We start from the raw sequence: 19,425 nt of genomic DNA, 5'->3' as shown, positions 1-19,425 counted from the left end.
TTTAATCCAGTTATACTTTTGGCCTTCATAATATCCCCTAGCAATGAGTTCCAAAGATTGACTGTGTGTTGTGTGAAGTAGTATTTCCTTATGTTTGTTTTAAACCTTCTGCCTAATAGTTTCATTGGGTGACCCAAGTTCTTATGTTATGCAAAGGGGTAAATAACACTTTCCTATTCACTTTCTCCACACCATTCATGATTTTATAGACCTCTTTCATATACCCCCTTAGTCATCTCTTTTCCTAACTGAACAGTCCCAGTCTTTTAAATCTCTCTTCTTATGGAAGCTGTTTCATACCCGTAATCATATGTTGCCCTTGTCTGTGTTTTTTCCAATTCCAATATATCCTTTTTGAGATAGGGCGACCAGAACTGCATAGTATTCAAGGTGTGGGCGTACCATGAATTTATATAGTGGCATATTTTCTGTTTTATTATCTATCCTTTTCCTAATGGTTCCTAACATTCTTTTAGCTTTTTTTACTTTCACAGAACACTGAGGAGATGTTTTCAGCGAACAATCCATGATAATTCCAAGATCTCTTTCTTGAGTTGTAACAGCTAATTTAGACCCTTAAGTCCTAAGTACAACCTGTACAAATCCTGAGTAGTGCTCATCATGTGAGTAGTCCCATAAATTATTCATGTGAGTAAGTAAGTGTTATGCTACTCAAAGTCAGTAGGGGGTTGCCATATTGGACCATTAGTTATTGAAACATAATATATTTGTTGCTTCTCCAGCAATTGTCATGGGGGAACTGTTCAGCAAAACACATCTGCTAAAGAACAGCACCTGGCGTCCAGGCTCAAAACTAGACTGAGAAATAACAAGTGATCGTGCGGAATGTACCAACACCAACAGGTACTGACCTTTCTCTGCTAAACAAACTGCAAAAAGATCAAAGTCTGGAACAGTAGTAACAAAAGGTAACAGTTGGTAGTAACAGTTGGTGTCAAGAATGGAGGCAGTGATCATTAGTACGCCACCTGCATGTTCAGTTCCAGCGATAGCAATCACTAGGCCAGCAGCAATGAAGCACAAAGGGTCTGGTAATGACAGGCTCAGGACAGGAAAGTGAGAAGAGTGGCCTGGCTGAAACACTGAATCTATTTTAGAGGCAGATTACTTACAATAAACTTTGCCCTCTGGCCAATAATTCCAGATCCCCTATAAAAATCTGACTGCTGCTGGCTAAGCAAGAAAAAAAAACCCTCCAAAACAAATCCGACCCTTGTGTGCCAGGTATGCATAGCTGTGTGTGCACCAATGCAGATCTGTCAGCCATAAACCTGCCACATCATGACAGCTGCTATTGCTATACTTAGGAAGGGGGATTAAAGAGAAAAGTCAATAGCAACCCAATTAAGAAACTTTTTTTTAAATTCTTTTGGAGTTCCCAACGCTGCCTTCTTCATTTACTAGAGAGGACCAAGAAAGAACTCTTAAGGGTTTAACAAACAGGTTAACTTCCTGTGCCCAGCATTTCTTCCAAATCATACCATATTAATGTGGTAATTGAAGGAGCATATCTCACTCACACACACAACTTTCCTGCTTCTAACCTCAGTTTCTCTCTCACACTGCATAGTGGAGCTAAGGAAAAAAGATATAGGGCCCAATTCTCTGCTCTCGTGATGCCCCTTTATGCCATTCCAGCAGTGTAAGTAGGCTGTTAATTGAGTGGAACTGGATCTCAGGGAATACCTCTGCCATTAAAAAAGTTCCCAACGTGGCACAAAGCAAGTAGAACAGCTCTATATTGACTTCTGTCCCTCTCCCAAACTCCAACACAGAATTCTCCTGAGGGCATGCCAACAATGGAGAATGAGGTGGCATGGCTGGAGTGCCCTGTGCTCTGGCTGTTCTCAGGTGAGACTACTCTTAATTCTCACCATGGGCCATCAGATAGACCTGTAGGCAGCACCATAATATAGTTACATTTGCCTCACACAGCAACATGTGTCTAGAACAGCAACAGATAATCAGGGTCTTAGAACTGGAGCCTTAGGCTGACTCCAGCCATTTGGCTTTGGATACACTTCCTTTTGCAGAACTGGGCTACTGTGCCTTGCAGCTAAGGTTACCCATTTGTTTGCCTGAGTTGGAGAAAGGATTGCCTGTGAGCGCAGACATTGAGCTGCTGAAAGCAGGTCCCCTCACATCCCCAAAAGAACTCATCAACAGGAACATCAAAACCATCGCAGCGTACCCGGAGGAGGAGGATGGGCGCAAGGTGAAGATCATCCGCACCTTCTTAATTGAGACCAGGAGGCCTCCAAGGATGTGGCTTGGCGGAAGAACTGGAAGAAATTCGGCAACTCTGAGTTTGATGCTCCGGGCCCCAATGTAGCCACGACCACGGTGAGCGATGAAGTCTTCATGACCTTCATCACCAGCAAGGAGGACCTGAACTGCCAGGAGGAGGAGGACCCCATGAACAAGCTGAAGGGGCAGAAGATCGTGTCATGCTGGATCTGCAAGGGCGACACTAGACGATGCACTGCCCCTACAAGGACACGCTGGGCCCTCTGCAGAAGGAGCTGGCTGAGCAGCTGGGCCTGTCCACAGGCAAGAAGGAGACGCATCCAGGAGAACCGGAGCTGGTCCAGGCCCAGCAGAGCAAAATGGGGAAGTAGGTCCCGCCTAGCCTGCGTGACGGAGCCAGCCACCATAGGGAATCCATGCAGCCCAACCACAGGGCCGATGACAACACCACCATCTGGGTCACCAACCTGTCGGAGGACTCGCGGGAGACCGACCTGCAGGAGCTGTTCTGCCCCTTTGGCTCCATCTCCAGGATCTACCTGGCCAAGGATAAGACCACGGGGCAGTCTAAGGGCTTTGCCTTTATCAGCTTCCACCGGCACAAGGATGCTGCCCGCACTATCGCCGGCGTCTTCGGCTTTGGCTACGACCACCTCATCCTCAATGTGGAGTGGGCCAAACCCTCCACCAACTGAGGCCAGCACCCTGCCTGCTCCTGCTTCAGGAACGGTTGATGCTGTTGGGAGCCTGGGTCATTAATAAAGGTTTATTCCCCCCCCCCCCAAATAGTGGCATTTAAAGTTGTTACGGTTATAGAATCATAGAAATGTAGGACTGGAAGGGACCTTGAGAGATCATCTAGTCCAGCCTCCTACTCTGAGGCAAGCCCAAGTAAAACTAGACCATCCCTAACAGGTGTTTCTTTAACTTGTTCTTAAGAACTCCAATGACAGGGATTCCACAACCTCCTTGGAAGCCTATTCCAGTGTTTAATTACCCTTATAGTTAGAAAAAAATGTCCTAATATCTAAACTAAGTCTCCCTTGCTGCAGATTAAGCTCATTACTTCTCATCCTACCTTCAGTGGAGAAGGAGAACAATTGATAACTGTCTTCTTTACAACAGCCCTTAGCATAGATTTATCAGGTCCCCGCTCAGCCTTCTTTTGTCAAGACTAAACACGCCCAGGTTTTTTAACCTTTCCTCAAAGGCAGGTTTTCTAAACCTTTAATCATTTTTGTTCCTTGCCTCTGGACTCCCTCCAATTTGTCCACATCTTTCTTAAAGTGTGTCACCCAGACCTGGACACAGTGCTCCAGCTGAGGCCTCACCAGTGCTGAGTAGAGAAGGACAGTTACCACCCATGTCATACATACAACACTCCAGTTAATACACCCCAGTATATTTACATTTTTCACAACTGCATCACACTGTTGACTCACTTTAACTCCCAGATCCTTTTGTGATGCTATGAGGGTTCACTCAGACCAGTAAGGAGTTGTGTTACCACCTGCCCTGTAATCATGGATGCTTCTGTGTAGTGCAGCTTAGCTCAGGACACCAACAGCAGCCGCCTACTCACAGCACAGTGACCTCATCCTGGCTTCTACCAGCCTGGTTTCTCCTTTCAGGGTGACACCAACTGCCATTCCAGTTCAGAGTTTTCCCAGTATCTTCTCTTCTGTAGTGCTCAGCCCTGATCACTGTAGCCTGTCACAATTTTCAAGTTGCTGATAGGTACCTCATAATGGATAGACACTGAAAAATCCTTAGCACATGCTCATCTACCTAAGTAGGGGTCTCTACTATACAGATCATGCTAAATAGGCCCTTTTTATGGATGGGGTAGGGTCCTTGGTTCCCATTCCCCTCATCCCTTTTATGTGTTCTCAGATTCCCTAACCCCAAAAAGGGCAGAGAGTAGGAGCACCAACCACCTAATCAGTTCACCTTCAGGCTTGCCAGACCTTTCTTATCCAGCCAGTATACCAGGGTCATCGTTTCTCTGTAGGCTCAGGCATGATGGGGAGGGGGGCACTGGTAAATGGCCTTCCTGAGGGCAGTTCCCCTGAGATCTTCCAGGAGACTCCTTTAGGAGCTGTATAACCACCATCTGCTCTCTCTCCCAGAGCTGCTCAGCAGCTGGTGGGAACTTCCTGTTTTTAAGCTCTTATTCCACCATTAACATGATTGACAGGGCTGGAGGGATAGGCCAGCCTCGCTGCCAGCAGCTCTTTAACCCCTTCATCTCCACTGTGGCTTTTATATGCCCAACCACCAGCGCTCACAAACCCTTATCCAATTTGCTGCTCCTTTAAAGAGACAGTACAGATCATCAGCCTGTTAATTTGACCGAGAACTTTACTCTTCAATTTGAAACACTGCACTGAGTAGGTTGTGTAGTAAAACAAGATTAAGTTTATTAACAAAGAACATATATTTAAGTGATAGAAAGTAGAAGGATTAGGGATCAAAATGGTTATAAACAAAGATAAAAATATGCTTCTAAGACTAAAACCTAACTTAAACTATAGTCTTTTGTTCAAAGTAGTTTTCGTACCACTGTCATTCTTCCAGTATGGTTGGCCAGTTCTTAGCCAGGATCCAAAAGAGATCCCAAAGCTCAGGGTTTCTTTGTCTCCTCAGGTGAAGGATGCCAAAATGGCTCACTCTCTGCTTATATCCTCAAAGTCTCTTTGTTTTCGAAGTCAGGAAGCCCACCAGGGGACTCTGCTAACGCCATGTTAATTTTTGAAGTTTCCTCCCCCCTCCCTCCCCTCATGTCTCCCCCTGTCACTAGTTTGATGGCTTTGTTTACCTTATGTAAATGTACTTCCATTGTCTCTCCTTGATCAATTTACACTGGAGAAACATTCAAAGAGGCAGAACCACATTCCTTTGTCTGGGGCAGGTTGACTTAAGCCTTACCTGCCAAACACATTTGAAGGACATATTTCCAGCACATATTTATATTTTTTCATATATTAGCCTTTTTCACAACTACATCATATTGTTGACATATTCAATTTGTGATCCACTATAACCCCCAGATCCTTTTCAGCAGTACTACCCCCAAGTCAGTTATTCCTCTTTTGTAATTGTGCATTTGATTTTACCTTCCTAAGCATAGTATTTTTCACTTATCCTTATTGAATTTAATCTTGCTGCTATGAGACCAATTCTCCAGTTTGTCAATTCTGTCCTCCAGAGTTTTTGCAGCCCCTCCCAGCTTGGTGCCATCCACAAATTTTATAAGCATACTCTTGAATCCATTATCCAAGTCATTAATGAAAATATTGACTACTACTGGACACAGGACTGATCCCTGCAGAATCTCACTAGATACATCTCCCCCCATTTGACAGCAAACTATTGATAACTACTCTTTGAGTACAATTTTTAGCCAGTTGTGCACCCACCTTGTAATTTAATCTAGACCACATTTCCCTAATTCGTTTATGAAAATGTCATGTGGGACAGTGTCAAAAGCATTACTAAAATAAAGATATCATGTCTACTTCTTTTCCCCCATCCACTAGGCCAGTAACCCTGTCAAAGAATGAAATGAGGTTGGTTTGGCATGATTGTTCTTGACAAATCCATGTTGGCTATTACTTATAATCCTATTATCTTCTAGGTGCCTACAGATTACTTGTTCAATAATTTGACCCAATATTTTGATCCATGAACTGAAGTTAGGCTTACTGGTCTATAATACCCCGAGTCATCTTTGTTCCCCTTATTAATGATAGGTACTGTGTTTACCTTTCTCCAGTCCTCTCAGACCTCAACCATCCTCCAGGAATTCTCAGAGATAATTGCTGATGGTTCCAAGATTGCTTCAGCTAGTTACTTAAGTACCATAGGGTAAATTTCATCAGGTCCTGCTGACTTGAATACATCTATTTTATATAAATATCCTTTAACCTGTTCTTTCCCTATTTTGGCTTGTATTCCTTCCCTCTTGTTGTTAGTATTAATTGTGTTAAGTATCTGGTCATAATTTACATTTTCAGTAAAACCTGAAGCAAAATAGCATTAAACACCTCAGTCTTCTTCATGCTGTTTGTTACTAGCTCTTCTTCCATATTAAGTAGAGGACCTACATTTTTTCTTTCTTGCTCCTAATGTATTTATAGAACCTCTTCTTATTGCCTTTTATGTCCCTTGCTAAGTATATCTCATTTTGTGCATTAGCCTTTATGATATTGTCCCAACATACTTGCACTATTCTTTTGTACGCCTCTGTGACGGTCTATGTCCCTAGGGTTAGGGCAGTGCGGCCTAGCGGCCAGAGTCCATAGAGCAGCCCTTAGGGGCAGGGCAGCGTGACCTACCAGCCAAAGTCTATGTGGGTGGGGCACCAACCAAGGGGTGTGGCAGCCAGGCCAGCCCAATTCCACCAGGCTCTGACGCAGGGTCCTAACAGCGGCATAGCAACTTGCCACTGACTCATCAGGGGGGTCCTACCAAAACACGCTGAAGTTTCCCGGGTGGAAGGTACCACTCCGTCACCCTCCCTGGGTCACTTCCTATCAGTGTCTGCGTTGGGGTCTCTCATGAGACTTCAGATTCTCCATGATCAGCTGGGCTGGTTGGCTCCAGTGGCTCCTCCAGTCACTGGGGTTCAAGCGGGCCCTGAGAGGCTCTGATTCCCGGCGCAGTCAGGGGCTATGGCTGGCCCTCCACAGAAGCTTCTCAAACAGGTCCTTCCCCTGCAGCCGCCAGCACAGAGTGAGTTGGGCTTCCTTCCTTTATACTGCTAGAGCATTTGGCGCATGGCCGGACTTCCGCTGTGAATAATATGGGTTTAACCCTGTCTGGGCTAGTGCAGGGTAAGCGGACCCCATCACATCCTCCTTAGCAATTTTTGATTTTGACTTGACTCTAGATCATCTCCTCAATGAAGTTAACTTGTCAGGTTGCTTTTAATAAGGTCCCACAAAGTGGCAAATAAGGAGTTAAAACCTTGTCACATTCAGCGAGGCACCTCTTCAAATGCTGCAGGGATTGTAGAGAGAGGCAGCCACATGAGGCACTGGCTGTAATGCAGAAGCTAAATCTAAAAGGCCAGCAGGAGATCCCCCAGGCATTGCTGACAAGCTAATGAGACAGCAAGCTCCTTATTACCAGAACAGGGAGTGCAGGAAGTGAATGGTTGGAATTAAGTTTCAGAGTTGATGGGCCAGAGCATAATTCCCCAAATTTACTCCCATCTATGGGCTGCGTGGGAAGTCTCATCACTGTGTGATTTCTGGGATATAAATTTCATCTACTTTTATTTGAGAGTTTGGATTAGTCAACTGTTTTATTTGTGGGGCTCAGTTGCGGAATATACCTGACTAGAAACCCAGCCATACAGATTCCTTTATGCCTAGCTGCTACCCCTTCAGTTGTTTTAACATTGCCATATGCTCGGATCTCAAAATTAATGTCATGATCCAGCTGGTTAACTTTTTTTCTTTCTGATAAAGAAAATCCACTCACAACTAACTTGCAAACTGTTTACAGCTCCTATGCAGTAGGTAAAGAATTAGTATTTTTCTGAGGAGTCAAATTGGAATCACTCAGGATTTGCATTTTTCATTGTTATGCAATCAGGTCTCTTTTAGTTTCCTGATGACAGGTTTCAGAGTAACAGCCGTGTTAGTCTGTATTCGCAAAAAGAAAAGGAGTACTTGTGGCACCTTAGAGACTAACCAATTTATTTGAGCATAAGCTTTCGTGAGCTACAGCACATTTCATCGGATGCATACTGTGGAAACTGCAGAAGACATTATATACACAGGTTTCAGAGTAACAGCTGTGTTAGTCTGTATTTGCAAAAAGAAAAGGAGTACTTGTGGCACCTTAGAGACTAAATTGGTTAGTCTCTAAGATGCCACAAGTACTCCTTTTCTTATTATATACACAGAGACCATGAAACAATACCTCCTCCCACCCCACTCTCCTGCTGGTAATAGCTTATCTAAAGTGATCACTCTCCTTACAATGTGTATGATAATCAAGTTGGGCCATTTCCAGCACAAATCCAGGTTTTCTCACCCTCCGCCCCCCCCCCACACACACACACACAACTCACTCTCCTGCTGGTAATAGCCCATCCAAAGTGACCACTCTCTTTACAATGTGTATGATAATCAAGGTGGGCCATTTCCAGCACAAATCCAGGTTTTCTCACTCCCCCCCCACTCTTTTCCAAAAACCACACACACAAACTCACTCTCCTGGGGGGGTGTGAGAAAACCTGGATTTGTGCTGGAAATGGCCCATCTTGATTTTCATACACATTGTAAAGAGAGTGGTCACTTTGGATGGGCTATTACCAGCAGAAGAGTGAGTTTGTGTGGGGGAGGGGCGGAGGGTGAGAAAACCTGGATTTGTGCTGGAAATGGCCCAACTTGATTATCATATACATTGTAAGGAGAGTGATCACTTTAGATAAGCTATTACCAGCAGGAGAGTGGGGTGGGAGGAGGTATTGTTTCATGGTCTCTGTGTATATAATGTCTTCTGCAGTTTCCACAGTATGCATCCGATGAAGTGAGCTGTAGCTCACGAAAGCTTATGCTCAAATAAATTGGTTAGTCTCTAAGGTGCCACAAGTACTCCTTTTCTTTTTTAGTTTCCTGCTTAGCTTCCACATAGAAATGTTCCACCTGGTGAGGAAGAAAAGATAGTCCTATACAAAAATAAAGCAAAGGACCTGGGAATTAGTTTAGTCTTCAAAGATACATTTTAAAAACTATTTTCTAGGCTGCCTCAAACTTAATAAAAAGGTGTTAAAATATGGTTACTATAGAGGTGGAAAGGAAATTAGTAAATAAACTGAAAAATGACAGACTTTAAAATGGCTAGATACAGAAATATATAAAATAAAATCCCTTTCTCATCCTGCAAAGACTGTATTTAAAATGCTGCTAGTCACAGCCAACACATAATTCCCCAAAGTCCCCACCCTACATCTTTGAAAATAAAGTTCACTAAAGTGGCCTGGAGCTATTGCAAGATGGTTTAAACAACACAGCTCAAAACAAGCCTGACAGAGAGTCAGTGATTTGAATTACCTTGTTAAAATAGCAACACAAGCAGTTCAGTCTTTTTTAATACAGCAATTACTTCTTTTAAAGATTTTTTTTTGCTTATTCATGTGTATCTCTCTCTATATATTCACTTTAATTGCCACATCCATTTAGTTTTCAAACTTTTCCCTGTAACCTATACACAGATGACATCCCATTAGCTGATGGAACATGCAGACCCATGTCTGCTGACGACGATTGTGTCTCATTTTGCGCTTGAACATCTGTAGGAATTAAATTATCCTACAGAGATTTTTACATCTGCTTATAACCAAAGCAAAAGGTTAAAGAAACAGGAACATTAGCTGCATCCAAACACTGTGCTTAGGAAAAGGTTGCTCAGTGTTTAGCTTAATAGAATGCTGCAAAACAATAGAGCTCTCTGATATAAGAGGAGAGCAGAAGTAGCAGAATTCCTAGTTGGTATTCCTTAGCTCCTCTTTTCTTTCTTTTTAAACTAAAGCCCTGAGAAGCTCCATCCAGGCTCCAGGGATCCTCCTGCTTGGAGTGCACTGAAGAAGCAGGACCCAAGATCAGAAACTTAAGTGCTCTTTCTGCTTTAAATGGTTGATTAGCTTTGTGCAACAGATGCATTAAGAAAGATTGAGGGAGCTGCTGAGAGTAAAATGGGACACTTAATAGTCTTGCTTTAAGACTTCACATTTCTGGAACAGACTGTTGAAAAACAGGACCTGTCCTGGAAAGAAAATTTCATCTGATCATTTTAACCATGGGGCCCGATCCTTCAGTCCTTTCTCACATGAATAAGCGTTGTAGGATTGGATCTTTAGCAGGCTAGTCATGTTGTCTAACATAGCCATCCCCTTAGGAAGGAATGAACTAGCTAAAAAGTATTACGTGCGTGACAGGGTGACAGGGATGGAGCACACTGAGAATGCGACACTCAGGACAGACTGCAAGAAATAGGGCAGACAATCCCCAAAACTGGTGGTTTATCCTATAATTAGATTCACCAAGCCAGCAACAAAAGAACTTCTGCAGTATCATACTGGTTAACCAGAAGCTAAACACAGTCCCCTTTAGGCATTCCAGCCCTTGGCTCCCATCTGGAAAAACAGGCCTAATATAGTGAGAGGTTACTGAAAACCAATTCACCATATATGAGGTTCTACCAATCCTAAAGGATCCAGCACTTACCCCCAGGTCTATAAATATCTCAGACCTTACATGATTTCAAAGTCCTTATATCAGGTCTATAGCAGTGATGGAACAGACTGCTGGCTTACAAAAGTCTCTCAGGTAACTTCCGAAAGATTGGAAGGTCCTCAGACCATAGTTCAAGATACTCCTTTTAGTTGTAAATCCACAGTCCAGAGAATATGGAGCAGGAAAGAGGCAAAATGGAGATGTCTCAGGTATCTTTTATATCCTCTGCTATGTGCATGGAGATTGATCACAGTCCTCTCTAGAACAGCCCTTAACATATTTGAAGACTGTTATCAGGGTCTCCCCTCAGTCATCTTTTCTCAAGACTGAACTTGCCCAGGTTTTTTAACCTTTCCTCAGAGGCAGGTTTTCTAAACCTTTTATCATTTTTCTTACTCTCCTTTGGATTCTCTCAAATTTGTCCACATCTTTCCTAAAGTGTGATGCCCAGAATTGGACACAGTACTCCAGCCGAGGTCTCATCAGTGCTGAGTAGAGGAGGACAATTACCTCCCATGTCTTATATAAAATGCTCCTGTTAATATATCCCAGAATGATATTAGCCTTTTTCAGAATGGCATCACATTGTTGACTCATATTCAATTTGTGATCTACTATGACTCCCGATCCTTTTCAGCAGTACTACCACAAAGTCAGTTATTCTTTCTTTGTAGTTGTGCATTTGATTTCAAGTGTAGTACTTTGCACTTTATTAAATTTCATCTTGTTGATTTCAGACCAATTCTCCAGTTTGTCAAGTTTGTTTTGAATTCTCATCCCATCCGACAAAGTGCTTGTAACCCCTCCCAGGCAGGTGCCGTCCGTATATTTTATAAGCATACTCTTCACTCCATCAAACAGGTCATTAATTAAAATATTGATTAGTACCAGACCCAGGACTGACCCCCTGCAGAACTCCACTAGATACGTACTCCCAGTTTGACAGCAAACCGTTAATAACCACTTCTTTGAGTACAGGCTTTCAGCCAGTTGTGCACCCATTTTATAGTAATTTAATCTAGACCACATTCTTCCATGTGTCAAAAGCCTTACTAAAATCAAGACATATCCCATTTACTGCTTCCCACCTATCCAGTAGGCTAATAACCCTTAATAATATTAATGACTCTTCATGATATACCACTAGCCCCATTGAGTGGAGCATAGTTAAGGTTAATTGGGAGAATCTTCACATTGAGTTTCCTTGCTCTCAAGCATTTTCTTCAGAATTGCTATAGTGTTCCTATAATGTTTAATGGAATGACTGGTATTTACAATCTCTCTCTCTCTCTCTTGCTCTCTGTTTTTAATAGAGCTTTTTGTCTGTGAACATACAATAGCACACACAATTTATAAAAATCTCAGGGGGACCTCAAACCTTCATAAAAATGAAGGTTCAGATATTTGAGAGCATATGTGGAGCTTCATTCCTGCAAGGTTGTAGGCTTCATGGGGCAGAAGCAGATAAACTCCTATAAAGCTAAACTCAGGACTTGGTTCCCTGGTATCCTAAACAATACAAAACTCCAGAAGAACTTGGCTTCCTGCGTAGCTTCAGGCAATACAACATCCGAGGACGTAACTGACTTTTGGTAAACCCTGGTTCGGAAAATTGGGGTTGCACTGTACAGTGATTGCTGCTGGGACTACTGGAATGAAGCATTTCTGGAATTGTTTTAAGAACACACAGCACCATTACACACCAGTGAAGGACAGGCAGTGAAGAAGAACTCTGTATGTAACTGTAATTAGAAGAGGGATTAGGGTAGGCTGAATGTATTCATCAAAGATGGCATTTGCCCAGGATCCCTACCAGGGATAACAAAGCTACTTTTGCCAAAACTGTCATGGGATCATTTAGAACTTGGAGCTTATGGGTCACATCAGAAATACAAATTTCAGAGAATACTAAAAATCTGTGTAGAAAGAAAGAAAGAAGAGCTAGAGAATATTGATCAATTACAGAGTTACCTCAGAAGATGCTTTGAAAATCTACAAGAGGTATGTTTGGAAAGACTGAGATTTTGAGATTTCTCCTCCAGGGGAAAAGATCAGCAATTAGTCTTTCAATTGCACTTTGCTCTGTGAAATTCAATGCCATGGAGAATACCCATGATTTGAGAAAAACCTCAAGATTCTGACTACCTTGAGGGCTCGCACTAGAAAGATCATGTGTTTAGTTTCCCAGGAACAGGTGTGGAAAAGAAAGTAGAATTTGTGATCCATCCAACCTCCAAGCAGAATGCTACCAAGAAAAAACTGAATGTCTGGGGTTCCATCCCACACAATACACAATGGAGTGAGGAGCTGTGTAATCTCACACCTACAATTTGTCTTCATCCTGTTTTCAATACCTATCTGGAATGTTTTAATGTACCGAACATGAATTTATCGAAGAAAAACAAACATATCCAACCTCATTCTCTTTGGGCTTGTCACTGCATGATCATTCAACTATGAATAATAATGGTATCCTATATAATGCCTCATCTTTAGGATCCCAAAATGCTTTACCAATAAATCAGATATACAAACTATGTACAAGGGATCATGTAATCCACTCCTGAAATGCAGCCACATCTAGGCAGCTATTTAGAAATAAAAATTTGGCCGAAAATTTAGATGTTATAAAAATAAACTTCAAAAGATCAAGACAAATGTATCTATGATTTCTCTACATTCCCAAGGAAACAGGTTTGTTTTGGTTTTTGTTTGTTTTGTCTTTAAACAAATGTTGCCCTGCTGAGTTTGCAAACCAAATATTGCGGCATGATGCTTGTGCACAAAACCCAGAAAATGAAATTGAGTAGAAAATTATTAGAAGTAAAAATGAACCTACTAGTCTATTTAATTGTTCAGAGTGAAATCAGTGATATATAGTGCATTAATTTATTATATTCATTTTTAACAATTCTAACCAGGGACGGCTCTACCAATTTTGCCGCTCCAAGCAGTTGCCGCTGAATTGCTGCCGCGGCCGGAGGAACTGCCACCCCAGTCTGAATGCCGCCCCAAGCACCTGCTTGGAAAGCTGGTGCCTGGACACAGCCCTGATTCTAACACATTTTATGTTTGTCCTCTAATAGTTAAACCAGGGGTACAAGTGTATCACTGCATGCTTAGATTGTGATGGGGGAAAGAGTTAAATATACTTTAGGATACTGTATGATACTATATTGATACACTGAGCTTTTTGATCAATGACTATGTATTTCACTGGGAAATAGTTATAGAGTCATACAGATACAGTGTCATATTCTGTCCCAAGCTGTGAAGAACCAGGAAAAGTGGAAGAAGGACTGTAAGTCTGACTCTTGGGTTCTATTACTGGTTTTATCACTGAGTCACAGAGGGTATGTCTATACTGCCAGTGAAGGTGTGATTTTAGCATGGGTAGCTTTTTTCTAGCTAGCACAGGTAATAACAGTAGTGTAGACATAAGGGCACAGGCTAACAGCCAGAGTTTATACTCAGGGTCCTTTCTACTGTGGTTGATGGTCCATGCTGAACCCATTCCTCCATGTCTACTCTACTGTTATTACCCATGCTAGCTAAATTACTCATGCTATAATCACACCTTCACTTGCAGTATAGGCATACAGAAATGTGGCCTTGAGCCATTCCCTGAACATATCTGAGGCCTTGTTTATGCGTGGGATTTAAATCATGCAAGCCCACCCACCACCGTATCTGCCCCAGTACAAATACCTATTGTACACAGGCCAAAATGCTATAAACCATAATTTTCATTGGTACAGTTGACCCCTGCTTGCTGGACCAATGAAAATCACGGCTACAGAGAAGTTTTTGTACTGGTGCAGCTATACTAATGCCTGGCCACTGGAGGCTGTAACTGGAGCAAACCCCTAATAATAGAGAAGGCTTGAGTCTGTTTTCCCCCTGCTGCTTCTTTCACACTCTCGATGCAAGGCGCTTTACAACTGCAAGTATTATTTTTATGAATAAGGTTTCATTTCAACAGTAGAATTATAATGAGTAAAAATGGTGTAAGCATAGTTGTCTGCATTGTCGTCTGTATTCAATAGAGCACTTCTGATTTTGATTATATGCTGTATAAGGCCAAAGCCAGATCCCTAGTGCGATTAATAAACAGAGCTCAGTCCTCTGAATGCCACTGGTTGCTTCATTAGAGTGTGCATTCACTAAACTGTCTCTGGCATGGTTTCATGTTCTGCATCCAGTTATCACTGAGAAATAATGAAGTGGGGAGGGAGATATAAGTAAATCTACTCATATGAGTAGTTCCATTTACCCAACCATGAGACATCATTCATTTGTAAGTCCTTAAAAGACTGGACTGATAGAAAATTTCTAAAAAGTGCTACAAAATATTCAAATTAAAATACAGGATTTTTAAAATGCCTCTTTAATATAAAACATAAGATAAACAAGCAAGAATATTGTAAGTTTACTTTCTGGTATAATATTATGAAACATTAAAATATAACAATAAAGATTCTTTACCCTGCAAAATATTATTTTCAGGGATGTAAATTATAGTTCTCTGGTTCCCACCGAAAATCTGCAGGCAAAAAGCTTTCTCTTTCCAAATGTTTGATTTTTTAGAGTGTATATGCAACATTGCTTTGTTTCATGATTAAACCATTCTTGCCCTTTGAAACTATCGTTTCATTGGTGCCTTGTAGAAATGAAACTCCCCACCTCTCCTTCTTTTCCCCAAAGGGTGGCACAATTCAGGAAAAACAGTTTCAAAACAAATTCAGTTTAATTACGGGATCAGTGAACAGAGCAATGTTTTTTTGGCATCAGGTAGAAAAGCCGGCAATTAATCAGCCTCTCTAGAGCTGTATTTTGGCACTGTACCTCTGGATTAGAAACTTGGATTTCAGTGCTTATTTTTAATGTTTCTTTCCCCTCTTTTCCTTTCCTCTTTATCAAGCAGCTTTTTTCCTTATAGTACTTAAAGGAAATTATTCTGCATCGTTTGTTATGAACAAGGAATTAACCATAGTGCCCTGTTTAATATGTAAACATTGGTGGTGGTGATGGGAATTCTGGACAAACACAAGCATTATCTGATAACAAAGTACATCAAATAAACATGACTAACTCAGAGATTGGAAAGGGGAGAAAAAAATCAAAAGAGCTCTTTACAATTAAATTCATTTACTCATCATAGTGGGAGTTAACAGAAAAATACTAACAGAGCAATAAAAGAAAAATGTTTAAAAAGTGGAATTCTTCAGCCCATCACCTGGTACAATTTAAAACTGCTACCAGGCTGGGGTAAGAGAGAAATTACCCCAATTTACAGTCAAATTAATAGAGAAAACCAATCAAACAAATGAAATTGAGCTTCTGCTAAGAAATAGAGTACACTTTAAAAAATTATGCATGGCTGGCTCCTACAACATTGAAATCAACAGGAGTTTGCTGTTGCCTTCATTGGAAGCAGGATCAGGACCATAAAGTTCATTTTTGTAGATTATTGGATATACAAAACAAAATGTCATATTAGTAAACAGAAACAAGATATCTTAAGATCAGTATTCCTCCTGGGGAAAATGTTCCAATGCCACTGCCCCTTCACAAAGGTAAACATAACAAAATGAAACAATAAATATAGTTACTGCTGCTTGGTGGAAAATACCTACTTATTGAACTTGTGTGGATGTCCCTTAAACTCAGCATGAGGGTAATATCCAATTTTGTTAACTCAGATTGATAGATTTTGTTCATCATTCTAAATTTGTTCATCATTCTAAATTAAACTAAAGAATGAAAGAATTAACTCACAGTCTGTATTAGATTAATAACAGAACTGTTAAGCAAAGATGGGCCAAAAAGGATGAACTGATTAAAAAAACTATTGAAATGACTTTTATTAAAACAATAATGCATAACCTGTATTGTCTCAACACTGCTGTATTTTCTTCTTTACATTTATCACTCTCACTTTTCATACTATGTTAAAATTTATATCGTTAGTAATTTTGATAGTCATTAAGAAAATATTAGTAATTAAATTATCTGAAGTATTATTACTTTTTATTGATATCATAGTAGCATCAGAGGCCGCAACCAGGTTTGGTCCCATAATGTCAGGCACTGTGTAGACGTATAATAAAGACAGACCCAAAAATTTACAGTCTAAGGCCCTAATTTGGCATTGTGATATATGCACAGATAGACCCCAGTTAACTTCAGTGTGGCTGCATGCAAGCACAAGGATCACCCATGTGTAACGCATTGCAGGATCAGACCTAAAAGAGCTTGCAATCTTAAACTATGAAACAGTCTTTAATATTTTTCCATATCTTCAATATGATGGGGAATACTACTCATTATTAGGCAATTTTTTTTAGAGACCAACATTTTTAGACTGATTTTTAACATGTATCACCTGATACTCCTCATGTTACCCAGTTTTACCCTGGCATAGCTCCACCAAGTTCAGTACAATGATTCCTTATTTATATTGATGTAAGTGACTAGAATCAGCCCAGTGGAGCTCTTTATTCTTCATTTTTTTTAACCATCTGCTCTGTGTAGCCCTCATGCCATCCAGAAAAACATACACTAGAAATAGCCTGTTTTCTATCTTAAATTCCAGTTGCTGGTGCCATAGACAATGTTTTAATCCTTTGTACACCGATTACTGAATATGGCTCATGGTGCAAGCTTGCATTATGTTCATTATAATGTATATAATTTCTCACCCTACAGTTTCTAATGAAAGGGCAGAATCAGAGCACAGGCAGAACAATCTTTCATAGAGCTTTTTCCAAACAATGCAAATTTGCCACATTGCTAAAGTGCCATGTTTAAAATCAGATTTCCAGATCCCCAAATCAGAAAGTAGGGCAGCATTTGGTTAAACTAAACTTTTATGCTGTCTTTTTGCCATATGCCAAGCTTTGGTTGTTTTTTTTTCTTTTTTCTTTTTTTTAAACTTTTAAAAAAATTGTTAGACTGGGTTAAATGTGCTTTCTCCACATTTGTGCACACATGTATACATATATTTTTAAACCATTCGTTTTAAAATACTTAGAGTTAATGAAGAACAGGACAAAAAGAGTTAGTCATCCGATACTATAGCTTTTAAGTCTGAAAGACCAAATGCCTTGTTCTATGGCTTTTTCCTGAAATAGTTTATTTAACTGTACAGCCATTTCAACTGTGGTAGCTTAAAAAGGAAACAAATATGCTATAGGAGAGGACAACAGATTTTATAAAAGTACAGTATTTGCTTTATTAGGAGTAAGACATAATGGAACAATTGTGGATATACATTTCTTTTAAGTTTTAGTTTTTGTCTGAAAGTGCCTCATGTCACACATGACTAGAATTTAGAAATAATAATTTACTGGGATACTGAATATGATTAGTTTCAGAGCAGCAGCTGTGTTAGTCTGTATCCGCAAAAAGAAAAGGAGTACTTGTGGCACCTTAGAGACTAACAAATTTATTTGAGCATGAAGTGAGCTGTAGCTCACGAAAGCTTATGCGCAAATAAATTTGTCAGTCTTTAAGGTGCCACAAGTACTCCTTTTCTTTTTGTGGATACGATTAGGGTTGCTTGAGTTAGAAAAGATAAAACCTCAAACATTATTTTGTATAGAAAATTATAGGGTCTATTATAAACTAGAGATGCTCCCAAACCAAAAGCCTAATCTTGTTCATACGTACTTCTTGTTATAGTTCTTACTACCATGAGGAGTACCATGACAATAAGCACTCCCCAGATTCCCCCAATAAGTGTTTGCAGGACTGGGCCTTAAAATTTCTTATGTCATTGTGGCATGAATGGTCATCCGTCTATACCATATCTTCTACACAACTTTTATACACAAAGAGGGTTTCAGTTTGAAAATACATTCTTTCAGATCTTTAACTTTTTCCTCTTTTTTTTTTTATGTTCAGTACTTGTGTTCCAAAGATACTATGGCATGCAATCTTCAAGTAATAGTCTCCTTCATAATATGTTATTGCTATGAAAAATACACACAATCCAAAACACTCTTTAAAAAATATGTAACAAAGGAAAATTATTCTAGTGGTGTTTTTAAAAGGTGAATATGAAACTCCTCTCTGGGTTGCCTTAAGTAATCTCAGTTGCTTGAAATGCTGACACATTTTCAGGAGTTTGTTTACTGATATAAGTTCTTGATTTCAACTCTCATTTACATTGGACCAGATACAGAGACACTCTATGGATTTCATTCACCTAGGAGAGACTTTGGCCCATTACATCTCCTTTCTTTGCTTTCTTTTTGAAAAGTGAAAAACTTGTAAAATGAATTTTAATATCCTACAAGGCACTTGCCGAATACAAATTGCACTCATAGAAATGGACATGTGTAAAACCCTACATAGGCCATGAGGCATATCTTGCCTGTTTTTCCACAGCTGTGGAAGTTTCCCTTACAGTGTGGGTCTGTTGTGAACTTGGGAGGAGCGTGATTTCGAGGAGAGCCTCACAGAAGGTGCATGTCTTCTGTTTGAAACAACTCTGTATGGAGTAGGTAGAGTCAGGGCCAGAGGATCCACCTCTGCTTGGATCCTCTGATCCCCTGCTCCTTGAAAGGAGGCAGAGAAGTAAGGGATGAAGCTTGAAGTGGAGGATTTTTTTCCTTCCACAGCACACATACACATCTCCCCAGCTACTCAAGGTAGTAATTAGCATAACGATTTGGCTCCATATATGCAGAGCAGATGTAGATGTTTGTCTGTTCCAGAGAACATGCATAGGGGCTTTTAGATCAATCTACTATTTTAAACCCTAAGTGTGTGATTAATTAATTTCTTATTTACCCAAGAGTTTCTGGTATAAATTCGTCATGCACATATTATATATCCATATTCAGAATATTGTGCCATACTCAAGTCACAGTGAGCATTGTGTAATTTTGGTGCAATTCCCATA

General features: G+C 40.5%; 1 pseudogene across 1 annotated transcript; it reads left to right on the top strand.

The window, feature by feature from the left end:
- The first annotated feature begins 961 nt into the window (after nucleotides 1-961).
- On the top strand, nucleotides 962-2,963 carry LOC311526878 (eukaryotic translation initiation factor 3 subunit G pseudogene; annotated as a pseudogene). Its single transcript has 2 exons — nucleotides 962-1,052; nucleotides 2,055-2,963. The product of its transcript is annotated as a eukaryotic translation initiation factor 3 subunit G pseudogene (transcript).
- Nucleotides 2,964-19,425: the final 16,462 nt, after the last annotated feature.

Source organism: Lepidochelys olivacea (assembly GCF_965140295.1).
Source record: "Lepidochelys olivacea isolate rLepOli2 genome assembly, chromosome: 10".
Classification (NCBI taxonomy): domain Eukaryota; kingdom Metazoa; phylum Chordata; order Testudines; family Cheloniidae; genus Lepidochelys; species Lepidochelys olivacea.
The sequence above is the reverse complement of the archived record's forward strand: the minus strand, read 5'-3'. Positions and strand labels throughout refer to the sequence as shown.